Source organism: Ictidomys tridecemlineatus, unplaced genomic scaffold (assembly GCF_052094955.1).
Source record: "Ictidomys tridecemlineatus isolate mIctTri1 unplaced genomic scaffold, mIctTri1.hap1 Scaffold_411, whole genome shotgun sequence".
NCBI lineage: Eukaryota > Metazoa > Chordata > Mammalia > Rodentia > Sciuridae > Ictidomys > Ictidomys tridecemlineatus.
In genome coordinates, this window is record NW_027522668.1 from 1 (window position 1) to 19,584 (window position 19,584).

Consider the following 19,584-nt stretch of genomic DNA (forward strand, 5'->3'; position numbering starts at 1 on the left):
GTACAAGACAACTTATGTTGCCATAAGCTTGAGTCAGAAGATCTTTAGTTACAGAGACCTGTGGTTTAAAGAGGTTGTTGGTTTTGTGTGGCCCCAAAGACATTCCCAGTGCAACCTATTGGATTAGGACACTGATTTATGGGTTATTAAAATAAGTGATCATGAACAATATTCAGATGAAATGTATACTCTTTTTTCAGTAGTTAAAAGAATATAGTCAGGGGTTGGGCATCCTTTTGGTGATCAAGTCTGAAGTAAGCAGTTTTTCTTTAACTTCAGAAGAAATTTAATGTTCTTTGCTGACATAATCCCAAGAATTTTTATTTGGCATGGTGATGAAATTGGTGCCAATTTAATTCTCTTAATGTGATTATGATTCTTTTTTTGCCCTAAGAGCCAAAGTATGCTTACAGTTTTTCACTGACAGCTAATAATTTTGTTATGCTATGATTCACAGTTGACAATGCTTGGTCACCTTTTGCAGGTATACAGTAGGCTCTTTCAATGTGTAGATAAAGGTTTCCATTTATTTCCAGGAAATTTAATTATATTACAGCTTAAAATATCAGTTCTGTTTCATTATTTTTTTCCACCTCAGGGATTCAAATTCTCTGTTTAATCTTTTTTTTTTTTTGGTGGGGGGGAGTCCCATCTTTTATACTTAGCATGGACTTTTAAACTTTCATTTTGTTTTGTGACTCTTACCTGCTTCTAATTCCTATTCTTAATGTACTTTATTATTTTTTTGAGTCTGTTCTTTGGGGCCTTGTAATATAGCTTTAATTTCTTCATCATACAGTTTTCTTTTTGCCCCTTTGCATTGGTATCCTGAATCTGATTAACATTTTATTCTATTTCAAGTTTTTGAATTTGAATTTCTGATTAGAGGTTTTTTATGTCTTCAAATGCTTTTGTAATGACATTTACTTTAGATTATTTATGTTTCAGTTTTCTTTCTGGTTTCTAAAAGTTTTTAAAGGGGAAATGTTTTATCAACTGAAGAATTTTGATCCCCCCTCACCTGTGATAGTTTTTTTTATAGATACTGTTGATTATTTGCTGCTCCTTAAAAATATCTTAGATTAGAATAACAGTTTATATTTAAGGAGTGATGGGGGCTTACTGATTTCATAATTCAAATACCCATTTTGTTTATAAGTGAAATAGTTTGAATGTAGCAAGACTTTTTTTTCCTTCTAGTAATTTTTCCTGTTAGATGTCCACTTTGTTTGCAGTGATATGTTCTGAGATAAATTTTGTTTTTCATAGGTCCCTTAATTTCCAAGACTTTGTTTTCTGTTTTGTCTATCACTAATCCTTCAGTGCATGTGGCCTCTTAGTAAGCTGCCTCTTGTCCCCACCCCCCTCTCTCTCTCTCTCTATATATATATATACACACACACACACACACACACACACACACACTCTTCTGTTACCTTTTAAAATTTACATTGAATAATTATACATATTTATAGAGTATAATGCAATACTTGATATGTGCATTGTGTAATGATTAAATCAGGGTAAAGCATTTCCATGTGCTTACAGATTTATCATTATTTATGTTGAGAAACTTTGAATCGATCTATTCTAGGTCTTTATAAAATACAATTATTGTAAATTCTAGTCACCCTACAGTGTTGTAGAACCTTGTAACTTATTTCTCCTGTGTAACTTTTATTTTGTTATCTGCTATTCAGCCTGCCTCTAAGTCCCCTCTTCTCAGTCTTCCTTAACTCTGGTACACACTATTCTGCACTCTACTTTTGTGAAATCAAACTTTTAGCTTCCACATGAGTGAGAACATAACAATATTTGTCTTTCTGTGCCTGTCTCATTTCATTTGACATAATGTCCTCCTATTCAATTCATGTTGCTGCAAATGACAGGATTTCATTCTCTTATAAAAGCTACAAATATTATTAGCTACAAATACACTGTGTATGTATTTTACATTTTCTTTATTCATTTGTGTACCAGGGGATACGATACTTACTGTTGATTTTGTACTTACTGTGAATATTGCTTTAATAAACATGGGAATATTGGTACCTCTTTTATACACTGCTTTTATTTTTTATTGAATATATACTCAGTAGTGGATTTTGTGAGTGTTCTATTTTTAAATTTTTGAGGAATCTCCATACTATTTTCCATCATATCATATTAATTTATATTCCCATCAACATCATATAAGAGCACCCCCTTTTCTGCATTCTCATCAGCAATTACCATTTTGTATCTTTTTAATTATAGCCATTTCTAATTGGAGTGAGGTGATGTCTCACTGTGGTTTATATTTGCATTTCCCTGATGATAAGTGATATGGAAAAATTTTTCATTTACATGGTCATTAGTATATCTTATTTGAAAAAATCTTTTCAAATCATTTTTTTATTTGTAAAATCTGATTATTTGAATTTTTGCTGTTGATTTTTTGAATTCTTTATATATTCTGAGTATTAATAACTTGTTACATAAATATCAGCATATATAAATATTGGCATATATCTTTCTTCCAACTTGTAGATCCTTCACTCTGTTTTCTTTGTTCTGCAGAAGCTTCTTAGTTTGACATAATGCCATTTATCTATATTTGCTTTTGTTGCCTTTGCTTTGGAGGCTTATCCAAAATAATCATTGGTGATAGTAGTGTTTTGATGTGTTTCCCTTAGGTTTTCTTCTAGTATTTTCATGTTTATATTTGGATGCATTTAGAGTTGTTTTGTGTATGATAAGAAATATAGGGATCTAGTTTCATTCCTCTGCTTTGGACACAATTCTTACAGCACTTTCTAGGGTATGTTTTTGGCACTTTTGATGTAGAGTTGACTGTAGGTGCATAGATTTGTTTTTCTAGCTTCTGTGTTCTTTTGATCTGTGGGCCAGTTTTTATGGCAATGCCATGCTGTTTAGTTACTGTAGCTTTGTAGTATATTTTGAGGTCAGATAGTGTGATGCCTCTAGCTTTGTTCCTTTTGCTCAAGATTGCTTTGGCCATTTGGGGTCTTGAGTGGTACCATATGAATTTTAGGATTGCTTTTTCTATTTCTGTGAAGAATTCCATAGGTATTTTTATGGGATTTCACTGAATCTGTAGATTACTTTAGGTAGTTAGAAATTTTAACACTATCAGTTCTTTCAACCCATGAACATGAGATATCTTTTCTTTTTGTTTTCAATTTTTTATCAGTATTTTTAAGTTTTCATTGTAGAAATCTTCTTCTTTCTTGGTTAAATTTATTCCTAAACATTTTATTTTTTTGAGCTATTGTGTTTGTGTTTATTTACAAGATCCGTCCTTTACAATGTCTAATAGTCACTGTTGGGCTGGGGATGTGGCTCAAGCAGTAGCGTGCTTGCCTGGCATATGTGGGGCCCGGGTTCGATCCTCAGCACCACATACAAACAAAGATGTTGTGTCTGCCGAAAACTAAAAAATAAATAATAAAAATTCTCTCTCTCTCTCTCTCTCTCTCTCTCTCTCTCTCTCTCTCTCTCCCTCTCTCTCTCTCTCTCAACAAAAAAGCCACTGTTATTTATCTATCCAGTATTAAACCTTTTTTCCGTATTTTCCAATTTAGACAAGTTTTTTTCCTCATCATCTCGTCTCTTTGACCTCACACCACATTCCACCTCTGTTAGGCTCCTTCTTTTCCTTTTGGTTTTTCTATCATCTCTCCATCTTATTTTCTGTTCTGGGGTTGGTTTCTAAAGTTGCAGGTGTGAATTTGTGAATTTCCAAACTCTTGTGTACATTTATATTCTGTATGATTCTCTTTAACCTCATTACATTATCAGCATGAATACTTTTGTTCATTCTTGTGGAAAACTAAGTGGTTTGTAGAAGTTGTTGGTTGTCATTATCCTACAGGAACTCAGTAATTTTCTAGGCATAGTATTAATCTTAGTAGGTAAATTTGGAATCTAACTACAAGTAAGGTAGTTCTTTTAGTAAAAATTATTATACTGATGATGATGAAGAAGATAATGTATTTATGCTAGAACACATGAAGTTTAGGGTTTTCTACTTCCTGTGGGCTTAGTAGAATTTTATTAAGTGAAGTGAAAAAGAATGCTTTCATATTGGCATATAAAACTCTGAAGAGTTTTTTATTCTACAAAATAGTGTTTTATTTCTCTAAAACTTTCATAACTTATGAAAGTTATGACAGAAATGATATAGTTACTTTGAGAAGTATCATCTTGATAGCTACTCAAACATTTAACATAAAGATAGGTGACTCAGCCACATCAATGTTTATAGCAGCACAATTCATAATAGCTAAGCTATGTAGCAAACCTAGGTGCCCTTCAACATATGAATGGATATAGAAAATGTGGTGTAAACACATGGTGTATTTGTCATAAAGAAGAATGAATGACTTTATAACATTTGCCAGTAAACAGATGAGTATAGAGACTATTTGAAATAAGCCAGGCCCCCAAAACCATAAGTTCAGTATTTTCTCTCATATATGGAAGCTCACCCACAGCAAGGTGAGGGGTATAAGAATAGAAGTTCAATGAAGCAGACAAAGGGAAATGAAGGGAAGGCCAGGATGGGATGAGATGGGAAAAGGAAAGAGGGATGGGACAGGGAATACAGTGGAATGAATCTGACATAAATTTCCTATGTTCATTTATGAATATACTACTGTGAATCTCACCATTGTGTATATCAAGAAAAATTAACTTAAAAATAACTATGGATAAATGGCAGAAAGATAAATAGAGGAAAGGGAGCAGGGTGGGGATAGGGTAGGGAAAGGAGAGATACTAGGGTCTGATTAGAACAAGATATATTCCATGCTTGTATAATTGTCAAACTGGATTCTATTGTCATGTATAACTAAAAAGAATCAATAAAATGTCTAAGTTTTTTACATTTTTATCCCTAAAGCTAGAAATGTTATGTACTAAATTCATGTTAATAAATTATACTTAATACTCATGTTATTTTGAGGCTTTTGTTCTCTCTTTTCAGTTTCAGAATGTTAGTCCTTTAACATATTAAGTAAGATTAAATATTTTTTTATGATGTCAGACTTTAGTTCTGAAATATTTTCTCTTAGATACACAGACTTTTGCTCCCACAGGGATAACTTTACAAAATATAATACTTTTTCAAGTAAAATTTCTTCAGATATATTCTTTGTCTGTGGTAGATTGGTATTTTTGTGAACAAAATACAATGAAGAAATTACTTGCTCATTTTATGTCAGAAGATATTTGTGCAGAAAGGAGTTAACATAGCAAGCCTTAAATTTCTGTCTTTAGACAAGCCAGCTCTTAAGGTTTGCATTCGGATTATATATTGGAACTTGGAAATTATAAACTATAACCACTGTTTCTTAACTGATAGTGGAAGCTCTCTGTTCCTAAACTGTTGTTTAAACAATGAAGTTAATGCTGACCACCTGCTTTCCTTATGGGAGTCTGGAATTTTGTTATGTACTCGCAGAACGTGTCTGTATGACCAGCCTTCTTGGGCACTGAATCTTTAATGAGCCCCCTAGGTAGAATGTGTTTTACATATGTCATAACTCTTTGCTAAAGGAATTAAGTAAGTCCTGTGTGACTTGGCAGGGAGTCACTCTGGGAAGCTTTCATCTAGTTCCCCTTAGACTTTGCTTTAGGCAACTTTTTTTCTTCGATGATTTTGCTTTATATCATTTTGCTGTAGTAAATCTTAACTATGAATATGACTATATACTGATTTTGTGAGTTCACCCACCAAGCATGGGGATGTTATTGGGGATCCTTAACGTAAATTTAATAATTCTGAAATGTTTCTTAATGCTCTTGTCAAGAGGTGAAATATTTAGTATTCATTTTAGTTCTATTTTAATTTTAATGTGTAAGATCTATTGAATAAAGTAGTTTTTACCTTCCACTTAGGCATCTTAAAAGGTATTAGGGGAAAAGAAATCAAACTATTTCATATAATCAGAGATTAGGCACTATTGCAGTGATGTAGTTTTATATCAATGTTGATATTTATTTTATTTTATTTTTTTTTTATTGTTGGTTGTTCAAAACATTACATAGTTCTTGATATATCATATTTCACATTTTGATTCAAGTGGGTTATGAACTCCCATTTTACCCCGTATACAGCTTGCAGAATCACATCAGTTACACTTCCATTGATTTACATATTGATATACTCATGTCTGTTGTATTCTGCTGCCTTTCCTATCCTCTACTATCCCCCCTCCCCTCCCCTCCCCTGCCCTCCCCTCTTCTCTCTCTACCCCCACTACTGTAATTCATTCCTCCCCCTTGTATTATTTTTCCCTTTCCCCTCACTTCCTCTTGTATGTAATTTTGTATAACCCTGAGGGTCTCCTTCCATTTCCATGCAATTTCCCTTTTCTCTCCCTTTCCCTCCCACCTCTCCTCCCTGTTTAATGATGGTCTTCTTCTCGTGCTCTTCTTCCCTAGTCTGTTCTTAGTTACTCTCCTTATATCAAAGAAGACATTTGGCATTTGTTTTTTTAGGGCTTGGCTAGCTTCGCTTAGCATAATCTGTTCTAATGCCATCCATTTCCCTCCAAATTCTATGATTTTGTCATTTCTTAATGCAGAGTAATACTCTATTGTGTATAAATGCCACATTTTTTATCCATTCATCTATTGAAGGGCATCTAGGTTGGTTCCACAACCTTGCTATTGTGAATTGTGCTGCTATGAACATCGATGTAGCAGTGTCCCTGTAGCATGCTCTTATTAGGTCTTTAGGGAATAGACCGAGAAGGGGGATGATAGCTGGGTCAAATGGTGGATCCATTCCCAGCTTTCCAAGAAATCTCCATACTGCTTTCCAAATTGGCTGCACCAATTTGCAGTCCCACCAACAATGTACAAGTGTACCCTTTTCCCCACATCCTCGCCAGCACTTGTTGTTTGACTTCGTAATGGCTGCCAATCTTACTGGAGTGAGATGGTATCTTAGGGTGGTTTTGATTTGCATTTCTCTGACTGCTAGAGATGGTGAGCATTTTTTCATGTACTTGTTGATTGATTGTATGTCCTCCTCTGAGAAGTGTCTGTTCAAGTCCTTGGCCCATTTGTTGATGGGTTATTTGTTATCTTATTGTCTAATTTTCTGAGTTTTTTATATACTCTGGATATTAGGGCTCTATCTGAAGTGTGAGGAGTAAAGATTTGTTCCCATGATGTAGGCTCCCTATTTACCTCTCTTATTGTTTCTTTTGCTGAGAAAAAACTTTTTAGTTTGAGTAAGTCTCATTTGTTGATTCTAGATGTTAACTCTTGTGCTATGGGTGTCCTATTGAGGAATTTGGAGCCCAACCCCACAGCATGTAGGTCGTAGCCAACTTTCTCTTCTATCAGATGCCGTGTCTCTGATTTGATATCAAGCTCCTTGATCCATTTTGAGTTAACTTTTGTGCATGGTGAGAGAAAGGGATTCAGTTTCATTTTGTTGCATATGGATTTCCAGCTTTCCCAGCACCATTTGTTGAAGATGCTATCCTTCCTCCATTGCATGCTTTTAGCCCCTTTATCAAATATGGGTTGGTTTCTGTGTCCTCTATTCTGTACCATTGGTCCACCTGCCTGTTTTGGTACCAGTACCATGCTGTTTTTGTTACTATTGCTCTGTAGTATAGTTTGAAATCTGGAATCGCTATACCACCTGATTCACACTTCCTGCTTAGTATTGTTTTTGCTATTCTGGATCTTTTATTCTTTCATATGAATTTCATGATTGCTTTCTCTATTTCTACAAGAAATGCCATTGGGATTTTGATTGGCATTGCATTAAACCTATAGAGAACTTTTGGTAATATCACCATTTTGATGATGTTAGTTCTGCCTATCCATGAACAGGGTGTATTTTTCCATCTTCTAAGGTCTTCTTCAATTTCTCTCTTTAGGGTTCTGTAGTTTTCATTGTATAAGTCTTTCACCTCTTTTGTTAGGTTGATTCCCAAGTATTTTATTCTTTTTGAGGATATTGTGAACAGAGTGGTTGTCCTCGTTTCCATTTCAGAGGATTTGTCGCTGATATACAGGAATGCCTTTGATTTATGCGTGTTGATTTTATAACCTGCCACTTTGCTGAATTCATTTATTAGCTCTAATAGTTTCTTTGTAGACCCTTTTGGGTCTGCTAGGTATAGAATCATGTCATCTGCAAATAGTGATAATTTAAGTTCTTCTTTTCCTATTTTTATGCCTTTAATTTCTTTCGTCTGTCTAATTACTCTGGCCAGTGTTTCGAGAACTATGTTGAACAGAAGTGGTGAGAGAGGACATCCCTGTCTTGTTCCAGATTTTAGAGAGAATGCCTTCAATTTTTCTCCATTCAGAATGATGCTAGCCTGAGGCTTAGCATAAATTGCTTTTACAATGTTGAGGTATGTTCTTGTTATCCCTAGTTTTTCGAGAGTTTTGAACATAAAGGGATGCTGTACTTTGTCGAATGCTTTTTCCGCATCTATCGAGATGATCATATGGTTCTTATTTTTAAGTCTATTGATGTGGTGAATAACATTTATTGATTTCCGTATATTTAACCAGCCTTGCATCCCAGGGATGAATCCTACTTGATCATGGTGCACAATTTTTTTGATATGTTTTTGTATCCAATTCGCCAGAATTTTATTGAGGATTTTTGCATCTAGGTTCATTAGAGATATTGGTCTGTAGTTTTCTTTTTTTGAAGTGTCTTTGTCTGGTTTCAGAATCAGGGTGATGTTGGCCTCGTAGAATGAATTTGGAAGTTCTCCCTCTTTTTCTATTTTCTGAAATAGCTTGAAAAGTATTGGTATTAGTTCCTCTTTAAAGGTTTTGTAAAACTCTGCTGTATACCCATCCGGTCCTGGGCTTTTCTTAGATGGTAATCTTTTGATGGTTTCTTCTATTTCCTCAATTGTTATTGGTCTGTTTAGGTTGTCTATATCCTCCTGACTCAATCTGGGCAGATTATATGACTTAAGAAATTTATCGATGTCTTCACTATCTTCTATTTTATTGGAGTATAAGGATTCAAAATAATTTCTGATTATCTTCTGTATTTCTGAAGTGTCTGTCGTGATCTTGCCTTTTTCATCCCGTATGCTAGTAATTTGAGTTCTCTCTCTTCTTCTCTTCGCTAGCATGGCTAAGGGTCTGTCAATTTTATTTATCTTTTCAAAGAACCAACTTTTTGTTTTGTCAATTTTTTCAATTGTTTCTTTTGTTTCGATTTCATTAATTTCAGCTCTGATTTTAATTATTTCTTGCCTTCTACTTCTTTTGCTGTTGTTTTGCTCTTCTTTTTTAGGATTTTGAGATGAAGTATGAGATCATTTATTTGTTGGTTTTTCCTTTTTTTAAGGAATGAACTCCAAGCAATGAATTTTCCTCTTAGAACTTCTTTCAATGTGTCCCATAGATTCCGATATGTTGTGTCTGTGTTTTCATTAAACTCTAAGAATTTTTAAATTTCCTCCTTGATGTCTTCTAAAACTCATTGATCATTCAGTAACCTATTGTTCATTCTCCAAGTGATGCATGATTTTTCCTTCCTTCTTTTATCGTTGATTTTTAGTTTCATTCCATTATGATCAGATAAGATGCATGGTATTATCTCTGCTCCTTTATATTGTCTAAGAGTTGCCCTGTGACATAATATATGATCTATTTTTGAGAAGGATCCATGTGCTGCTGAGAAAAAAGTGTAGCTGCTTGATGTTGGGTGGTATATTCTATATATGTCAATTAAGTCTAGGTTGTTAATTGTGTTATTGAGTTATATAGTTTCTTTATTCAACTTTTGTTTGGAAGATCTGTCCAGTGGTGAGATAGGTGTGTTGAAGTCTCCCATGATTATTGTATGGTGGTCTATTAGACTCTTGAACTTGAGAAGAGTTTGCTTGATGAACATAGCAGCACTGTTGTTTGGGGCATATATATTTATGATTGTTATATCGTGTTGGTGTATGGTTCCCTTGAGCAGTATCTAGTGTCCCTCTTTATCCCTTTTGATAGACTTTGGTTTGAAATCTATTTTATTTGATATGAGTATGGACACTCCTGCTTGTTTCCGCAGTCCATATGAGTGATATGATTTTTCCCAACCTTTCACCTTCAGTCTATGTATATCTTTTCCTTTCAAATGCGTCTCCTGTAGGCAGCATATTGTTGGGTCTTGTTTTGTGATCCATTCAACTAGCCTGTGTCTCTTAATTGGTGAGTTTAAGCCATTAACATTTAGGGTTATTATTGAGATATGGTTTGTTCTTCCAGCCATATTTGTTTATTAATGCTGCTAAACCTGATTTATTTTCCTCTTTGATTATTTTCCCCCCTTTACTGTCCTACCTCCCACTGTTGGTTTTCATTGTTTTTTTCCATTTCCTCTTCCTGTAGTGTTTTGCTGAGGATTTTTTGAAGAGATGATTTTCTAGCTGCAAATTCTTTTAACTTTTGTTTATCATGGAATGTTTTAATTTCATCTTCCATCCTGAAGCTTAATTTCGCCGGATACATGATTCTTGGTTGGAACCCATTTTCTTTTAGCGTTTGAAATATGTTATTCCTGGATCTTCTAGCTTTTAGAGTCTGTGTTGAGAGATCAGCTGTTATCCTGATTGGTTTACCCCTAAATGTAATCTGCTTCCTTTCTCTTGTAGCTTTTAAAATTCTCTCCTTATTCTGTATGTTGGACATCTTCATTATAATGTGTCTAGGTGTGGATCTCTTATGATTTTGCACATTCGGCGTCCTGTAGGCTTCTAGGATTTGGGATTCTGTCTCATTCTTCAAGTCTGGGAAGTTTTCTCGTATTATTTCACTGAATAGATTGTTCATTTCTTTGGTTTGGAGCTCTGTGCCTTCCTGTATCCCAATGACTCTTAAGTTTGGTCTTTTGATATTATCCCATATTTCTTGGATGTTCTGCTCATGGTTTCTTAGCAGACTTGCTGAGCTGTCTATGTTCTTTTCAAGTTGAAATACTCTGTCTTCATTGTCTGATGTTCTATCTTCTAAGTGATCCACTCTCCTGGTAGTATTCTCAATTGAGTTTTTAAGTTGGTTTATTGCTTCCTGCATTTCTAGGATTTCTATTTGTTTGTTTTTTATTTCCTCTATCTCCCTGTGAAATTGATCTTTTACTTCCTGGATTTGTTTATGTAGTTCCTTGTCAATGTGATTTTTCATTGTCTGATTTTGCTGTCTCATGTCTTCCTTGAGACTCCCGATCATCTGAAGCATGTATATCCTGACCTCTCTGTCTGACATTCCATCTGTTGCAGCTATAACCTCTTCTAAAGTTGAGTTGACCTGCATTGCCTGTGGTCCTTTTTTTCCTTGTCTTTTCATACTGCTGGCATTTCTTTCTGCTTGGTAAACCTGTTGTGTTTTTGAAATTTTCCCTCTATTTATTTATATTGCTCTTGTATAGTTGAAAAGTCTCCCTTGCAGGGCAGGTAGTGGCTGTGATCCTCCTCCAAATGGTGTGATCCGTCTACCACGCTGGCGGGCCCTAGGTCGGCTCTGCTGGCCGGTCGAAGGTCCGCCTACCCAGCAGGCGTGAGGGGCACCTCTGTCACTCCGCAGGTTGCTGGGCTTAACCTCCCGATGGGTCGCAGGTCCACCTACCTTGCAGGTGCCGGGGGAGGGGCCGGCTCTGCCCCTCAACAGGCCGCTGGGCCTGATCTGCCGGTGGTCACAGTCCTGCCTACCTTGCAGGCACTGAGGGAGGGGACGGGCCTGCCCCTCAGCAGGCCGCTGGGCCTGATCTGCTGGTGGTCACAGTCCCGCCTACCTTGCAGGCACTGGGGGAGGGGATGGGCCTGCCCCTCAGCAGGCCGCTGGGCCTGATCTGCTGGTGGTCACAGTCCCGCCTACCTTGCAGGCACTGAGGGAGGGGACGGGCCTCCCCCTCAGCAGGCTGCTGGACCTGTCCTGCTGGTGGGTCGCAGGACCGCGTTCCCTGCAGGCGCGTGTGGCAGCTCTGTTACTTGGCAGGTTGCTGGGCCTGACCTGCCCATGGGTCGCCGGTTCGCCTACCTTGCAGGCACTGGGGGCGGGGCCGGCTCCGCCCCTCAACAGGCTGCTGGGCCTGATCTGCTGGTGGTCACAGTGCCGCCTACCTTGCAGGCACTGGGGGAGGAGATGGTCCTTCCCCTCAGCAGGCCGCTGGGCCTGATCTGCTCTGATATTTATTTTTTGCACCAGTAGTTAGTTACTGAGCAGTCACTATGTATGTAAAGATATTATTATGGTTACTAGGGAGATAATGAGAACAAAGTGATCTGGCTGCAGCTTTCGTTAATCTCAGAATCTAGTTGAAGTTTTGAACACTATTCACATTACATAGTTATTAACTTATAATAATCTAACTTATAAACACCATTAAGGAAAAAACATGGAGATTTATGAGAAGTCTCTTGTCATATCTCTTAACTTAAATGTATTATGATCTAACCAGAGGATCGCAGAAATGACTTTCTCCCAAATTACCAAGTGAAGTACAACTCCAAATAGAACACTTGGAATGTAGCCTTTCAATCACCATTTAAAAGCCCCCTGTTCCTACTGATGGAGAGAATTAGAAATCCCCTGTGTTTCTCCTTTGCTAGCAAATCTCTTTTTACTTTTTCTAAAAAATAATAAAAAAAATGTATTACGATTTAGAGGATGTCTAGAAATTGATGAGACATATTAATCTGCTGCCATTCACTGAAAATGGCTGTATGACTTATGTTCTGTATGTGTTATGGATGTGTTATATGTGCTCTGTAGCAATAGTAAGTTAGTTTAGGAGAAGGGATAAAGAGCACATTAAAAAATTCTGTACTGAGAATAAGTCACTTTATTGGGGAAATTGAAAACTTTGAGGTCTGCTGCAGAGAGTGAGGGAGAAAGTTTTAACTGGCTACAAAATTTTAAAATTCCAAATATATAGTAAATGGATTTTAAGGTAGATGATGAATACACCAAGATTTGCATAATCTTTGTCATTTTCTAAAGAATTTGATTTGTCTCATGCTTTGTTATTCTTGGGACTCCTCTTAATTATTAGTATTATATGCTAAAAAGAGAAAAACAATAAACAAATTTATATAACTTATCCAAGTTTATACATTATGAAGTGCAAAGCCTACTTACTATACAAGTCCATATTTTCAGAATTCAAATGCTAGTTCTCTGTCCTTACTTAGTGTTTGACTTAGTGTTAATAATGGATTTGTATTACGTTGCTTACAAGTCATGATAGTGTTATGGTGGTAAGTTTTAAGTTTGTTGAATTTTATGCTAAATTGTTATAATATTGCACATTATTTTTCATTTGAACATAGACTGATATATTTAACTGAAGAATAAAACCTACAATCTAATCAGATGAGTTATATTATGAAAAGAAAACTTTCCATTTTTTTCCTCCAGCATTCTTTTATACCAGCTATCCTCTCTTCTGTATGCTTAAATGGTATTTTGAAAGCTGGCTAAAATATATATTACTGAAACCCATTCTTAGAACTAATATAATATATATGTTCAAGGATTTGCTTAAAAAATAATTTCACATTATTTCTGGTTTATGTGGACTGGAAACAACACTGTGAATTAAATGTATAATCTCTACCTATAGCAACAGGTATAGTCAGCGTTGTCTTTCTGAGTTTGAGTCTTTTTTACACCACTAATTCTTGGCCATGAGACATAGACAAACTGCTTTACATTCCTCATAGGAAATGAGGATAAAAATAGTACCTGTATCATAAAGCCTTAGCAAAAGCAACCCCCTGTAGCAAGGACACAAAGTGATACAAGAAAACCTTTGAAAGTCATAGAAATTCTTATTTATTGCCTCGACTGTGGTGATGGTAACACAAGTATAATTATATATGAACTCACCAAATTGTATAGACTATGGATATTAATTAGGTGCAGTATTTTTTTTGGTGGGGGGAATAGTACTGGGGACTGAACTCAGGGGCACTCGACCACTGAACCACATTCCCAGTCCTGTTTTGTATTTTATTTAGAGATAGGGTCTCACTGAGTTGCTTTGCACCTGGATTTTGCTGAGGCTGGCTTTGAATTCGCTGTCCTCCTGTCTCAGCCTCCCAAGCCAGTGGGATTACAGGGGTGTGCCAACATGCCTGGCTAGGTGCAGTATTTTTTGAAGACAGTTATACTTCAGTATAACTGAGGGAAGAGAAAGTAAGAATATTCCTTCAGTGTTTAGCATTAAGACATTCTTATGGGTACTCTAGTATTCAGAATCTAGGTAGAGCAATAGTACTGGATAAAAAAAAGTTGCTCGTAATATATATGTTATATAGTAAACAAGATCAGTTTACTATATAACATATATAATACATATAATCAAATGGTTAATTGGTACACCAGTAGTCCCAGAATTGTTTTAAAATAATATGTGAATCCCTGTACCTTTTAATTAGTTTTTCTATGAACCTCTAACTGCTCTAAAAAATAAAACATCTAATTTGAGGTGATGGAAGTCTTAATTTGATTTAGTTATTCTATATTGTATTAAAAATCATAGCATCGCTTTGTACCCTGTAAATAAACACACTATAATTTACTAACATATATGATACAGTGGTCTACCAAAAACAAAATACATTTGATGAGGAAAGCATAAAAAAGAATGGAGATTAAATTAAATATGTATAAAACATAAACGGATTCCTGGCATATACTACAATGAATATTGCTGATGATTTTGATACTTTCAGTCAGGTAGACAGCATATGATCTCCATCTCTTGGGACACGGTTTCTATGATTTTTTGTCTGCTTTTTTGACTCATTTCAGTGAAGTTGTTTAAAGTCTGCCTATATTCTGTTCTTTAGCACATGAATCTAAAGCATAGATTTGTTGGGTAATTCTAGAGGATTTAAGGTGTAAGTTAATGCATTAATTCATTTATTCAATAGATACATTATAAATACCATGAGTGTGTCTACTTACATTATCATAATAAGATTTATTACATTGTTTTGAACTCATTTTTTGTATTCATTATTTAATATTTTTAAGTGTTTGTATAAAGTATTGAAGTATATTGAAGCAAGTGCCTGTGTCTACCCCATTCCCACATGAATTAATTCATTTTGGTTCAGCCATTATTAATCTTTATTATTAGTTATGCAAATATTTATCAAATACATAATATAATTCTTCTATCTATAGTATGCATATATAATAGGTTATATACACTTGTTGAATGAGTTGGGTAAAACAGTTTTTATCTGTTTAGGTCTGATAATGGAAAAAAATGGATACACAAGAAACAAAGTTGTAATAGACACAACTCTTTATTTACTAACCAACAAGTAAATTATGTGGTTAGTTGCAAAATGGCAGTGAGCTGTTGATTCATCAGCTCTGTAGTGGCATTGGGTTTGTTTAATATATTTGAGTATATTCAACTGCTTACCCTAAGTATGTATAGCACAGAGTATTGCATAGGATACTGTTAATCCCCCATTTCTGTCTTTTCTCCCCTACTCAAGAGCACCAGAACCTTAAATATTAGGTAAGTCTTCTCACTTCAGATCTATGTATGTCACTATCAATAGAAATTATTAATTCTGAGTTTTATGAAGTCTTACTTTTGTATAACTAACCTATATTTATGTCTGTATATAATTTGTAAATCTATAACTAAAAAGGCTTATTATTCTAGGATTTTAATATGAATCTGTTCCTGGATATTCCTAGTTTTATTAATATTATTTTTGATAGTTTGGTTAATATTAAAAAGAGAAACCATACTTACCATACTTTTTAAAACATTCCTTCAAGAGCTTTAAAGATAAAAATTACATTCATCATGAGAAATATTAAATGTATACTACTATAGATGATTTAATAATCCTTTGTAGTTTTACATAACCTTTTTTTTTTAATATTTATTTTTTAGTTTTCGGCGGACACAACATCTTTGTTTGTATGTGGTGCTGAGGATCGAACCCGGGCCGCACGCATGCCAGGTGAGCGCGCTACCGCTTGAGCCACATCCCCAGCCCTACATAACCTTTTAAAAAGAATTATAATAGAAAAATTATAGCATTTGAGTTCACTGATGTTTTGTCTTGTTCCCATAATAAAAAATGGAGAATATTCAATATAACAAATTTAACTTAACAGTACCCAGCAGTTACTGCTTAAGCACTCCTTGATCCTTGTGATGCAGCATGACTGCCCTCTTCAGGCTGTATGCAAATATATTAGAAAACCCTAAATTCATCGGATTTGGCCATGAATGTTCCTGTGATCATTAACATGAAATATTTTTCAGTTAGCCGTGTTGGAAATGTAGTTATTTTGACTTAACTATGTGGAATGCTTGTAGTTTTTCACTTTTCAATTTAAAATGACATTGAGGTCTGAAGTGTGCTAAAAAGCACTAGTAATGTCTTACTTTGTAATATTAGTTTAGTCTGACATAAACATAGAATCCATATGCGAGAATTCACTGAATTAAGATTCTTAAGCCATCTCTTATTAGGTTTCCTCTATCCCCCATTAAACATTAAGAAATTGGAAGGGGGGAGTATAAGGGATAATGGAGTAAGGATGAATAGAGGATAGGGTCTTCACTGGGGCACATATTTTCTACTAAATCTTTTGTACTCTGAACATATGTCATTAATATTAAATTATATTTCTCAGGCTCATCAAATCATATTTAATGACCCAGATTTGCTTGCTGCTCTTATTGCTAATAAATTACACACATTGGAAGAAAGTCCCCATTTACTTTGTTGGTATTAAATTTTCACTAAGTATTTTATTTTAGTTGGAAAGAATGTTTTTTACTTTGCTTCCTATAAAATTCTTTATTTATTATGGTAGAGATATTCCTAGAAGATTTTACTGGATGTTTTGCCCTTCTAGATACCAAAGGAGAGTATGTACAAAATAGAAAACATGTTTATATATTATTTTAATAACCTATGTTTTCCCCACTAGGCCATTATAATAATATTTAGTTGAATTCCAAACATTTATTTACTTCTCCCTCAATATATTACATGCATGGTTGCAAGGAAGAGTGTTTTTAAAAATAGTATTTTGTATAATTCACTTCTTTCAAAAACAATATGAAATTGTTCACTATTTATGGAATTAAAGTCTTGGTCTTATTTTAACATTTACAGTCTTACTTTCTAACATGAAGTTTATCCTGTTATTTGAACACATTAAGAAACATTTCAGAGGGCTGGGGCTGGGGCTCAGTGGTAGAGCACTTGTCTCACATGTGTGAGGCCTTGAGTTGGATCCTCAGCACCATGTAAATAAAATAAAAAGGTATGGTGTCCACCTATAACTAAAAAAAGAAAAGAAACATTTCAGAGTGAGTAATTTTTATTAATACTATTTCTGTTACTTAATACTATCTATACTACTCATTCCCTGTTCTTTCTTTCTTATTATACTTTTACACTTTTAAAAAAACTTATTTTTCAGATTTTTTTCACATTAACTCTTAACTACATTCTACTATTATCCCATCTTCCTTTTTATGATAAATAGCACCTACAAATCTTCATTCTTTTTTGCATATATATGTCTTATTTATATATTACAGTATATGTCTTTTCCTTCCTTGAACAATCTTCATAAAGGTAGAGGCTTTGACTAGGGAATTATTCTTTCCCAGCAAGAACCTAAATAGAGTAACATAAATCTAGCTTGGGCTTTTAGTCAGACTTCTTAATTTATGATACAGTGGTAAGGAAAGTACATTATTTACCATCACTATCAGCAAAACTTCATTGATGTCTGTTTTATACAAGGTGCTAGGCATTGGACAGTCACTATGTACAAAACAGATCTGTGCATAAAATAAATAGTAGTATGCAGTAACTGTGAGAATTTTTGTTTCAATCAGTCACATCAGCAAGTAGGTAGAGATAATTTGAAGTGACGTTTGAGGAAGAGACAGTTTTTGAGTGAGCCTTGAAGGAAGACAGCACATTCTAAGCGAAATTTTTAATACATGGGATAAGAATGGACCTGGTATGTTCATGAAACAGACTTCTTGAATGTGGTATGTACAGATAGATTATCCAAAGCTGTGTCTGGAGTATAGAAGATCTTCACTTCTGCGAATTGTCTTCTATATTATATAGGTAGTAGGAAAGTTTTTCAGGATTTAGGAATAGAGAAACATCTACAATTTGGTTATTGAGCACTTAAATCTAAAAAAATTGAATCATACAAAATATAGAGTTTGAAGGCAAAATTCATCTTCTTTGCTCATTACTCTACCATGTTTCTTTTTTTTTTTTAATTAGGAGTACACATGAGTGGCTGGGGCTATAGCTCAGTGGTAGAGTGCTTGCCTCACACATGTGAGGCACTGGGTTTGAGCCTCAGTACCACATAAAAATAAATAAGAAAAGATATTGTGTAAATAAAAAAGACTCTGATATTATTTTTAAAAGATGCATATGAGGCTGGGGTTACGGCTCAGTAGTAGAGTGCTCAACTAGCCTATATGACGCAATGGGCTTGAGCCTCGAAACCACATAAAAATAAAATGAAGACACTAAAAAAATAGGTATATATATTATTATCTGATACTTGGTGTTTATTTGCATGCAGACTCTTACAAGAATGTAAGCTCCTTGAGATCTATCAGGGACTTTGCATTTATTATTCACTCCAGCATTATTACCAGGCAAATCACTTGTGCTAATATGGATTTGTGGATTAATAAATGCATGAATGTATACTTACTAGATTTTTGTAGGTCTATCCTAGGTTATCCCTGTCTCAGGTTATAACATAAGATGTTATACACAGATGTTGAAAAATCTAAACTAGGGTTATTTTCATCCTGATAATTTGTTGAAATTAAAACATTTTTATTTTGTTGTATATTATTACAAGGATGCTAGTTTTTGCCGATTTTCTATTTTCCTAGGTTTTATTTTAAAAGTTAAAATGTTTTTAATGAAATACCCTAATAAAGCAATTTTGTTTATATACTGTTTTCTTAATTAAAATGCTATCCTTGTAGTATTGTTTAATAGTAGTATTGGTATCTCTTAAGGTTTATTAGTATATCAGATGTTGTCCATGCTAATTCACTGTGTGAAGTTATATATTTTTCCTTTAATAATCAGTGATGAATTCTTATGAGTAATATTGTATTTCATTGGACAAAAATAAAAACAAACTAGGACTTATGTTGGTTTTGATTCAGTTTTTATTGTAGGATTGTAAGAGGAACAGTAGCACTTAGAGAGGGCCCAAGCTATTCATTCTGCATGTATTCCACTAAGAAACAGCACATTTTCATTCATATGTCAGCTTCATTGTACCAGCATCTTAAGTTCTTTCTCTCTTTGGACCTTTATGCTTGCTATTCTTGATGTCTGAAATGTTCACTTTCCAGCTGTTTTCAGTGATGACTCTTTCTCATTCTTAGGATTTCACCTTTAGTGGCATCATCTAAACAGCCTTTTAAGACTACACCATCAGTTTCTCTGTCATACTGCTTATTTTTTGTCAGCATATATCTTACCTTTTAATTATCTTTATTTATTCATTTAGATATTTATTATGTGTCTTCCTTCT

General features: G+C 34.6%; 1 pseudogene; it reads left to right on the top strand.

The window, feature by feature from the left end:
• Positions 1–15,905: 15,905 nt before the first annotated feature.
• The window catches only part of LOC144373486 (sodium/calcium exchanger 1-like), a 61,170-nt pseudogene continuing 57,491 nt past the window's right edge, over positions 15,906–19,584 (top strand).